This window comes from Sinocyclocheilus anshuiensis, unplaced genomic scaffold (genome assembly GCF_001515605.1).
Source record: "Sinocyclocheilus anshuiensis isolate Anshui unplaced genomic scaffold, SAMN03320099.WGS_v1.1 scaffold213, whole genome shotgun sequence".
Taxonomy (NCBI): domain Eukaryota; kingdom Metazoa; phylum Chordata; class Actinopteri; order Cypriniformes; family Cyprinidae; genus Sinocyclocheilus; species Sinocyclocheilus anshuiensis.
The window spans coordinates 388,527-399,953 of NW_015540860.1; the positions used below are offsets into that span (position 1 = coordinate 388,527).

The following is an 11,427-nucleotide window of genomic DNA, read 5'->3' on the forward strand; positions in this document are numbered from 1 at the left end:
ACATAGAGGAGAACAGAGAAAGAGAGAGAGAGAGAGAGAGAGAGAGAGAGAGAGAGAGAATGTTTCTGCTTCTTGTTTTAACATCAAAGAATTAACTCTTCGGTATCTAGGTCAGCGCATGAGGAATGTAAGAGAACAACAAACAGAGTAAAGTATGCATATCTCACACTGACTAACTCATGTATTTTTGATATCTCTTGACAAGAGACTGATGCTCTATTCTACAGGTGCATCTCAATAAATTAGAATGTCGTGGAAAAGTTCATTTATTTCAGTAATTCAACTCAAATTGTGAAACTCCCACAAAACCACGTGATGTCGACATCTGCGAGTCACAGCTGAAAGTAAACTATGCATGAGGATGTGACCAGAATAGACATGGAGCACATACTGGAATGAATGAGAGGATTGAAACAGTTCATCAACACATTTAAAGACCCCATGAAATCACAGTTCAAGTTTTGGGCCCTTTTGTTTTACCTTTGAGTTCACCTGTAGTATAAAGTAGTATATAGTAAAACATTCAAAAGTTTGTTATCAGTAGAGTTTAAAAAAAAAAAAATTTATACTTTTATTTAGCAATGACACATTAAATTGACCAAAAGACACAGTAAAAAAAAAAAAAGTCAAAAGATGCTTCTCTTTTGAACTTTCTATAACTATCAGGGTTTCTCGACATTGATAATAAGAAATGTTTCTTCAGCAGCAAATCAGCATATTAAAATGATTTCTGAAGGATCATGTGACACTGAAGACTGAAGTAATGATTGCTGAAAATTCAGCTTTGCATTAGGAATAAATTACATATTAAAATAGAAAACAGTTATTTTAAATAGTAATAATATTTCACAATATTACCGTTTTTTTTATCAAATAAATTCAGCCTTGGTGAGCTTTCAAACACAAACAAATTTTAAACAATATTGTATGCTAATGTACTCCTAAAATTAACTTTTAGCAGATATTTGCATTTAATTTGATGTCTTTCTCATCTGGGAAAACCATAATAAAATACTCATGTTGCACTGAGCAGATTTTTGTCCAATCATGGTCTCTAAACAGAGAATGTCCCGCCTCCCCAACAGAGTCTTTAAACTTGATCACACTTTTAACATTTAAACTGGTAAAAGATGCTCAGTCATAATGATGATCAATATATTTACGTTTTTAGGAATGCCATTGATTGAAATACAATCAGTGCTGTAGGATAATACAGTACTGTCCCTTGTGTTTCATTACAGATGAAACTAGAGAAACCAGAGACGGAAGAAACTTTTAATATCATGCCATTCATCCATATGCATCGGTCAATAGAAATGCTCATACAAGAACTAAAAAAAACATGAGTGATAAATCCTTCATCAGTGTGAATTATTCAAAGGAAAAGTTGCACATTCTGGTAACACTTTATTTTAAGGTGTCCTTGTTACACGTTACATGTACTTACTATTATAATAACAATAAATTATGCATAATTACATGCAAGTAACCCTAAGCCTAACCATATAGTAAGTGCATGTAGTTAATTAATATTACTCCGTACTTAAATGTATAATTACACAGTAACAAGGACACCTTAAAATAAAGTGTAACCTACATTTTTCAATGCAAAATGTGTAACATGTCAATTTCAAAGACGAAAGAGTACAGTTAACTATATGACCGACTCTAGAGCTCAATGGCTGACACATATACTCCCGTTTGGAGGTTCCCCTGGCACAATACAAACTGCTCTACTTAAGGCTTCCTTCCTCACCAGCTGGAAAGGCTTTACAGAAGCTTCCGGAGACAGGGACAGGTGCAGGACAACAGGGGTACTGTTACCCCGCTGTTACAACTACTCAAGATCTCAGACTCCACGCTGTTGCTGTTTTATTGTGTCTTCTTTAAAACATTGATACAACTGTCATGCCAACAAAACTAAAATAAATGTGTCAAATCACATCTAACTTTAAAACAAACTTTTTTAAAGATACATGTTCACGCTAAACTTAATGTTAAAGGAACTGAAACTAAGGAAATGGCAGTGGCCATCTGCCTAGCATGTGGTTTCACAACTTTGTACAAGCATGTTAAAGGAACAGTTCACCTAAAAATCTAAATCTAAATTCACCCTTATATTGTTTCAAACCTGTGGAACATTAAAGAAGATATTTTGAAGAATGCTGGCAATAAAATCATTTTGTTTCCCACTGACAAAAAATACAATGGAAGTCAATGGGATAAGAAACAGTTTGATTACAAACATTCTTTGAAATATATTTTGTATGTGTATCACAGAAGAAAGAAATGCATAGACGTTTGGAACGACATGAGGGTGAGTGAATAATGAGAGAATGTTCATTTGTGAATCAACTATCCCTTCAAACACAGAAAAACAACCAACCCAACAGTCATGTGTCCTCTGTATTACATCATAAAATGACATACAAGTTATTTAAAACAACAACCTTACTCCTCTTCATCTGAAATACTATAAACCAGCATATTTTAACGGATTTAAATCCGGACATTTTCAAAAGCTTGAACAGTAGTACTTCCCGTTTACTGTCTCACTATCTCATAGGATTTCCTAAACTTGATATAAGAAGATTTAACTGAACGCACATTACCTTCTTTCTTTTGCAGCTGATCGCCTGGTGGTCTTTAAACGCTAAACCAGTGCTGAACCCATGTGACACTCAGCTTCGCTCTCCTATACTCTTCCTCTGATTTGCACAGTGGAAACTGACATGAGGCTTCAGACTTCCCCAATGGTGGTTTCACTGCCTCCTCCTCCTCTCTTTATCTCCCTGTGTCAGTCTCTCTCAAGTTCACCAATGTCTTTATGCACACTGCCATTAATCTTACAACAACAAAATATATATGAACTTTATGAGCACTTAGAATCACTTTAGGAGAACTACTTAGTGTACGAATGTAACTCAAGAGTCACACACACAAATACACACAAAGAGAGCACAGGTGTCCTACTGAGACCCCAAATGGAAGCGGTAATGGCCTCATTCAGTCCCTACACAAAAACATGAGTGATAAATCCTTCATCAGTGTGAATTATTCAAAGGAAAAGTTGCACATTCTGGTAACACTTTATTTTAAGGTGTCCTTGTTACACGTTACATGTACTTACTATTATAATAACAATAAATTATGCATAATTACATGCAAGTAACCCTAAGCCTAACCATATAGTAAGTGCATGTAGTTAATTAATATTACTCCGTACTTAAATGTATAATTACACAGTAACAAGGACACCTTAAAATAAAGTGTAACCTACATTTTTCAATGCAAAATGTGTAACATGTCAATTTCAAAGACGAAAGAGTACAGTTAACTATATGACCGACTCTAGAGCTCAATGGCTGACACATATACTCCCGTTTGGAGGTTCCCCTGGCACAATACAAACTGCTCTACTTAAGGCTTCCTTCCTCACCAGCTGGAAAGGCTTTACAGAAGCTTCCGGAGACAGGGACAGGTGCAGGACAACAGGGGTACTGTTACCCCGCTGTTACAACTACTCAAGATCTCAGACTCCACGCTGTTGCTGTTTTATTGTGTCTTCTTTAAAACATTGATACAACTGTCATGCCAACAAAACTAAAATAAATGTGTCAAATCACATCTAACTTTAAAACAAACTTTTTTAAAGATACATGTTCACGCTAAACTTAATGTTAAAGGAACTGAAACTAAGGAAATGGCAGTGGCCATCTGCCTAGCATGTGGTTTCACAACTTTGTACAAGCATGTTAAAGGAACAGTTCACCTAAAAATCTAAATCTAAATTCACCCTTATATTGTTTCAAACCTGTGGAACATTAAAGAAGATATTTTGAAGAATGCTGGCAATAAAATCATTTTGTTTCCCACTGACAAAAAATACAATGGAAGTCAATGGGATAAGAAACAGTTTGATTACAAACATTCTTTGAAATATATTTTGTATGTGTATCACAGAAGAAAGAAATGCATAGACGTTTGGAACGACATGAGGGTGAGTGAATAATGAGAGAATGTTCATTTGTGAATCAACTATCCCTTCAAACACAGAAAAACAACCAACCCAACAGTCATGTGTCCTCTGTATTACATCATAAAATGACATACAAGTTATTTAAAACAACAACCTTACTCCTCTTCATCTGAAATACTATAAACCAGCATATTTTAACGGATTTAAATCCGGACATTTTCAAAAGCTTGAACAGTAGTACTTCCCGTTTACTGTCTCACTATCTCATAGGATTTCCTAAACTTGATATAAGAAGATTTAACTGAACGCACATTACCTTCTTTCTTTTGCAGCTGATCGCCTGGTGGTCTTTAAACGCTAAACCAGTGCTGAACCCATGTGACACTCAGCTTCGCTCTCCTATACTCTTCCTCTGATTTGCACAGTGGAAACTGACATGAGGCTTCAGACTTCCCCAATGGTGGTTTCACTGCCTCCTCCTCCTCTCTTTATCTCCCTGTGTCAGTCTCTCTCAAGTTCACCAATGTCTTTATGCACACTGCCATTAATCTTACAACAACAAAATATATATGAACTTTATGAGCACTTAGAATCACTTTAGGAGAACTACTTAGTGTACGAATGTAACTCAAGAGTCACACACACAAATACACACAAAGAGAGCACAGGTGTCCTACTGAGACCCCAAATGGAAGCGGTAATGGCCTCATTCAGTCCCTACACGATTATCCTTTCACAAGATCATTATCCCACGAGCAAACAATAGCATCTCTCTCTTGTATGGGCTTGTTTTCTTATCAACACCACCATCTCCTGACACACAGTGAACAGTTAAGTATGTGTAGCTGTTAGAGCTTGTGTGTGTGTGTGTGTGTGTGGCCCCTCCCACATCTTTCATACACACCACTCGCTGCGCTCAATCAGGAGATGATGAAATATTCAATACCAATCAACCCAGAGCAGCTTATTCTGACATTAATGTTTCATATCCCAAATATAGTCCTGCCAGAACTACAGAAGAGCTATTAGTCTCTGATACACATCCAAAAGTCATTGCCAGAGCAGATAATAGGCATCAGATGACAGGCGTTGATTAGATTATAGATGCATGATATATCGGTGCCAAACCTGAATCGGCCAATATTGTGCATGCTTATTTCCTCTACACTAATCATTTTGTTATCTTTAGCAAATCTCTAAATGAATACCCAGTTTTCATACTTTATAATTTTGTGATAAAGTAGTAAAATAAGATAGTATATTTAGTTGTAGCATTTAAAATGATTTGTTTTTGGTTTTCATTAAATCAATTTCGGAATATTAAAGAATTTATGTTGGGTCAGTTGGATATTTTTTTAAATAAATGAATAAATTGATAAATTAATAAAGAAATTGATCAAACGTGACAGTAGACATTTATAACGTTACAAAATATTTCAAATAAATGCGTTTTTTTGTTTTTTTTTTACTTTCTGTTAATCAACGAATCCTGATAAAAATGTATCATGGTTTGCATAAAAATATTAAGCAGCACAACTATTTTCAACATTGACAATAATCAGAAATGTTTCTTGAGCATCAAATTAGCATATTTGAATGAGTTCTGAAGGTTCATGTGACACTGAAGACTAGAGTATTGGTTACTAAAAAATGTAGCTTTGACATCACATTTAATAAATATAAAATTCAAAACTGTTATTTTATTAAACCTTTATTTTAATGTTTTACTTGCTATAATATTCCACGATATTACTGTTTTTATTGTATTTTTTGTATTCTTACAAACACCAAAATAGTGTACAGTACTACACATTCAGGCCAAGAAGTAAATCCAAGACATGCTGAAAAAGGAAAAAGGGAAGTTGAGAGAAAATAAAATCTTATCTGAACTTTTTCTTTTACTTTTAATCCCTCCTTTATTCAAGCTCTTCAGTTAGACGTCGGTTAGGAAAATATAGATAAAGAAAAAACCACCAGTGTTCCATGCAACATGACCCCACTTTAGTCTCTGAAATGCAAAAGCCATTTTTTTCATGCCTTTCACTGGAGCACCACTTTTCAAGAGCCATGTACTTTTCCACGCTTACGCAACTGTGCACTCTAGCATTAAATGTGTCAGGGGAGTCAATGAGAAATGAATGAAAAAGAGCATGAGAACTATTTTTACACAGTCTTTTGGGCTCATGTGACTATCCAATCTGCCGGTTCTCTTAAAGATCAACTTTGCATCTATAAAAATGCCTAATTATGAATAATTACATGTTTGTCGAACACAGACGGTCTGGTGGCTTGGCACTTGAGTTGTACATGTGTTTCGGTGCTGGGAAGACTGTGGAAGTGGGACAGACGCGATGGAAGTGGTGGTTTATCCTGCTTCAGCATCCAAAACTAACCAAACTCTGTTGGTGGACATTTTCTTTTGTTGCATGTTTGCATGTTACTCTTTAAGTCATAAATTCTATCATATTTGTTCATGCTATTGTTTGCAATGACCTGAAAACAACCACGGCCACCTTTCCATCCGTTTTCTTCCCTCCCATGGCTTGGAAGCTCCCCCTCGTTGTCCAATTCCAAAGCAAGCGCTCATACCCTCGGTCTTTAAGATCCAGGCCAAGATCTCCGCTTGATGTTTCCTGGCCTACATCCATTCCCTCACCTCCCCCAACCAGCATCTCCTCACAAACACTATTGCTCGGCTATTGTTAAATTGCCACGGCAACCTGGAAAACACTTGCGAACCGACAACAAGCTTCATCCAACAATGCTGAAAGTCACACGTCTGCTCCCTCTTCCTTTTCTTCTTCCTTCCCTTCGCTCATGTGTTTAGCAGCTTGCACTGCTGCAGTTGTTGGAGTGTTTACTGATGGCTGCTGCTGCTGTGAAACTCTCATGAGTTATGAAGTATGACAAAGACAAAACACAGCTACTTCAAAATCTGCTGCATGGAAAATGTGACGCCCACATCTGACTGAGATTCTAACTTGCAACTGAGAGACTAAGGCTACACTGTAAAAAAAATTCCATAAAATTTACGGTAAAAAACCGGCAGCTGTGGTTGCCGGAATTTTACCGTAAAAAATACAGTAGCAACGTTTAGGTTTTACGGTTTTATCTTAAATTTACAGTTAAATACCGTAATTTCATTAACTGATATAATGTTAATATACCAACCTATTGAAGTACTGAAATCTGTTTTGTACCTTTGTAATACACTGATAACCACCAAATGCAGGTGGTGATGAGAAAGTCACATGATGAACCAAAGCCCATCACAAGCAGCTTTTAAATAATAACATATATAGAAGGTGCACAGTGTCATTCACACAAACGCTAAACACCATCATGGTAACACACATGAAACTGAAATAATGCAATAAACATTCATTTAACAACATTAGGTGTAACACACAACCCTAATATGCAAAACTGATAAGAAAAAACTAAGAAGAAACATAGTTATTTCAACAAAAAAAACATCAAATTTGAAATGTAACGCAGGGAATTCTGGGAATGTCAATTTACGGTTATTCACTGTAAATTATACGGTATTTTTCACTTCCAAAAACGGTATACTACCGTAAAATTTATGTCCAATACATGTAATGTCCAATACATTTTTCCACCGTATATAGTAGGGGAATTTACCGTTAACCATTTAACAGGTTTTTACTGTAGCATTTTTACAGTCTTTTACCGTTAAATTCACGGTCATTTTTTACAGTGTAGTCTGGAAATGAGTAACTTATTTGAAACACTGAAAGAATCCACATTTATCAAAACAAATGATTTCTAGATGCAGTTTAGAAAAACTGTTTCAAGATGAACCTGATTCCTCATGTTTAAACTCTCTGAAGATGTTTCCCTGACTCACTCACGCTCAAACATGTCACAGGCACCGCCTGAAGGTGTGAGGATCACTTTTAAAGAGATAGTTCACCCAAAAATGAAAAATCTGTTAGCATTTAGTCACCATCATGTAATCTCACACTTGAAGATTTGCAAGAACTGCATCATTTGTAGGCACTTAAAAGTATTCGTGTGGTTTTATACAACAATTAGTCCCGGACTCCCCGGTCCTCAAATCTGATTGGTCCAGCAGTGCTCCAGAACTGCTGATATTTACAATAGTTCAACAGCAGTGAGACATTTCACTATTTGTATCACTCTGCTTGTCTGTGTACTTGGTGACTCACAAAGTTTGATGCTTTGGCCTCTTTTAGAAGTATTTTCATGGGCAACAAAGAAATATAAGAAATAACTATCCAAATTCACAAGTCTGAATCACAAGTTATCACACTCACAATGGTGCTGTTGGTCTAAATATCAGCTGTTATTACCTGAGGCCATATCACATTATTTAGCCCTACTGGAAAGGGTCTATAATATTTTTTTTTTTATGTTTTGGAAAGATCTATTTTATGCTAATCAAGTAAAAATACTGCAAAGACAATAAAAGTGTGAAATAATATTACAATTTTAAATAGCCTAACTGTTTTCTATTTAATATATTTAAAAGTACAATTTACTCCTGCAATGGCCAAGCTGAATTTTCAGCAGCCATTACACTTTAGTGTCACATGATCCTTCAGAAATCATTCTAATATGCTTATTTACCTCTCAGTTAATAGTGAAAATAGTTGTGCTGCTTAAAGGAAGAGTGGAAACTTTTGTGACATGTCTTTACTGTCAATTTTGATCAATTGAATGTGTCTGTGATTAACAAAAGTATGTTAATATGCTTTCACTGTTCTTAAAAAAAGAAGCATGAACTTCTCCTTTTGTGTTCCACAGAAGAAAGAAAGTCATACTGGTTTGGAACAACATGTGCATAAACAGTAACAGAACTTACATTTCTGGGAGCTATTCTGGATAAACCAGACTGGTTATGTAATCTAGCCAAATGTAATGCCAAACGAGTCATTAGAGCCCATAGTTATACTTTCCCATTGCTAACACAGATATCTCACAGGGGACATGAACAACTCTACATGTTAAACACTGCGGCATATTCTCTTGACAAGAGTCCACAGATGCTATTGTAATTTGAAGCCTGAATATTACATTACATTTCCAGTAGACATTCTTAATGAATTTCAATCCACAACGGATCATATTACACGTTATGATACAAAGTTGCAAACACATGCCAGCATAGGCATCGAAGTCTGAACAAGTCGTGAGTAAATAAACAACATGTATGAAAAACCGCACGCAAACACCCACCCCTCTCTCGTGGATCTCTGCTCTCCAGATGCCCAATGACACGATGATCAGACCAGATTCTGACGGGTTCTGAATCTTATCTGTGCTTTTACGTCTCCAGACGACATTAAACTGAACAAACCTACCATCAGCGATGCTACGAACCGATCCAGTGCTTTACTCAATCCAACTCAAACCGAGCTTCTGTGCTCCCATCGCGAACAATCGCAGTTTGAGGAGGAGGAATACCCCATCTGCTGTTACAGACCTCAGATAACGCAGCAGCCAATCAGCGCGCGCGCGGACGCCCCTTTGTTTGCGCTGGACAACATATGCGTTCAGCGGGGAATCCCCAAAACAATAGCCCGCTGAAGAATAGGGACATAGTGAACTAAAGCACAGTTTCTCCCGTTTAATCCACATCGGTAACATTTGGGACTAAAATGTACAAAAAGGCACAAACTACTCTAAAAAGAGTTATTTTACACAGTTGTGAACTATAAATAAACGTAACGTACAGATTGTTTAGAATATGTGAACACTTTTACATGGCTGCTCTAAAAAAAATAATTAAAAAAAAGTCACATGACCAGAGGTGTTTAAATTCAGTTTGTCTCTCTGAAAGATGATGGCAATGTATTAAAAGCCTTAATACTAGGGTTGGGTATCGATTCAGATGTCCCGATTCGATTCGATTCTGATTCGCAAGCTCTCGATTCGATCAGATTCGCAAGCTCTCGATTCGATTCAGATTCGCAAGCTCTCGATTCGATTCAGATTCGCAGCTCTCGATTCGATTCAGATTCGCAAGCTCTCGATTCGATCAGATTCGATTCTCGATTTTTTTTTTCAGTGAATATGGTTTTAATACAAATGCTAGTGATGTTTCTAAAAAACAACCAGTAAACATCAGTTTACAAATGGTAAATAAATAAAAAGAAATTAAGAGCCACAGACCTTTATTTTAAACTTAATTTTTTTGTACAAGGTCCTATTTTTTAAACAATAATAGGGCCCTATAAAATGTTTTCCTTCATTTTTCTGGTACCAGAAAGATCAATTCATGGCTTTTGAGAATCGATATCGAATCGACGTCATTAAAAAATAAATAAATAAAGAAATAATTAATTGAAAAAAAAGTTTTTTTTTATAGGCTATTTGGTAGGCTACACATAATATTGTCATAAAATTATATGGTTAAGGCTTCTTACTTTAAAAACTATTAATATAGGCCTATTATTAAAATTGTTCTGTCTCATAAAATCTTCGGACTTTTAAACAGTAACATGGTCTCATTTGTTAACATTAATTAATGCATTAACTATATGAGCTATGAGCAATACATTCGCATAGCTTTTATAACCTTTCTTAAAATGTAATAACCTGTTTTTATACAGTCTATGGTAATAACCTACTAAAAATGATCATGATTATGTTCACATGGCATAATAATAACAACATGATCTTAAAAATGTATTGGTAAACGTTAAGATTAATATTATAGATGCTGTAAAAGGTGTTAATTGTTAGTTCATGTAACTAATTAACTAATGTTAACAAATGAAACCTTATTCTAAAGTGTAACCATAGTGGACAAGTACAAACAACACATTTTGAATAAGACTGATTCACATTATAAAATTGTAAAAATAACAAGTATGGTTACATTAAATCAGATTATATATAGGCAGTTCAATGAGTAAGAACACATTTGCTCTCTCTGTGGAAAATTTGGGTAAGTGATACTGAGGGTGAGGATTAGATCATCATGGGTCAGAAAATGAGCAAATCTGAGCTGGGAAAGACTGATATTGTTTTAATCTCTTGTAATCTGCTACCAGCTATGATCTACCCATCTGTCGGGAGCACAGACAGTTAAAGGGTTCATACAGTAAAAGCTGCTAAAGAGTTTAGGGAGCTCAGGTTTTAAAAGAACAATACACTTTGTTCATTTCTAAACAGATTTTTAAAAACATTTTTAGTGTTAGAGATTTGTCCTGTAGACGTCTTTACCATGAGACACTTCTTGTAGGTCTATCATATTATTTGCTAAATAAACCGCGCATCCTCTATTAATAACGTAGGACCCACCATTCAGAATATGGGACCATAAAGAAAAGACCTGCTGTTGTTGACAGCATCTCTTTGCTTTCTTCTCTCTGAGCCCCCTATGACTGCATCTATTAATTGAGTCTGGTTGAGTTGTGTGTGCTTAATCACGTTAACTCAGACGGTTATGGTCCCCC

At 35.7% G+C, this 11,427-nt stretch overlaps 1 protein-coding gene across 3 annotated transcripts in view; it reads right to left on the reverse strand.

Annotated features, from left to right (window-relative positions):
- rassf2a (Ras association domain family member 2a) overlaps positions 1–9,450 on the reverse strand; it is a 20,357-nt gene extending 10,907 nt beyond the window's left edge. The window contains exon 1 of one of the 3 annotated variants that reach the window (XM_016485458.1): positions 9,203–9,450. The gene's annotated coding sequence lies outside the window, so the exon portion shown is untranslated. Of the gene's footprint in view, positions 1–2,612; positions 2,936–4,295; positions 4,619–9,202 lie in introns of those variants that run through there. The other 2 variants (XM_016485460.1, XM_016485459.1) reach the window with 2 other exon arrangements.
- Between the last annotated feature and the right edge of the window lie 1,977 nt (positions 9,451–11,427).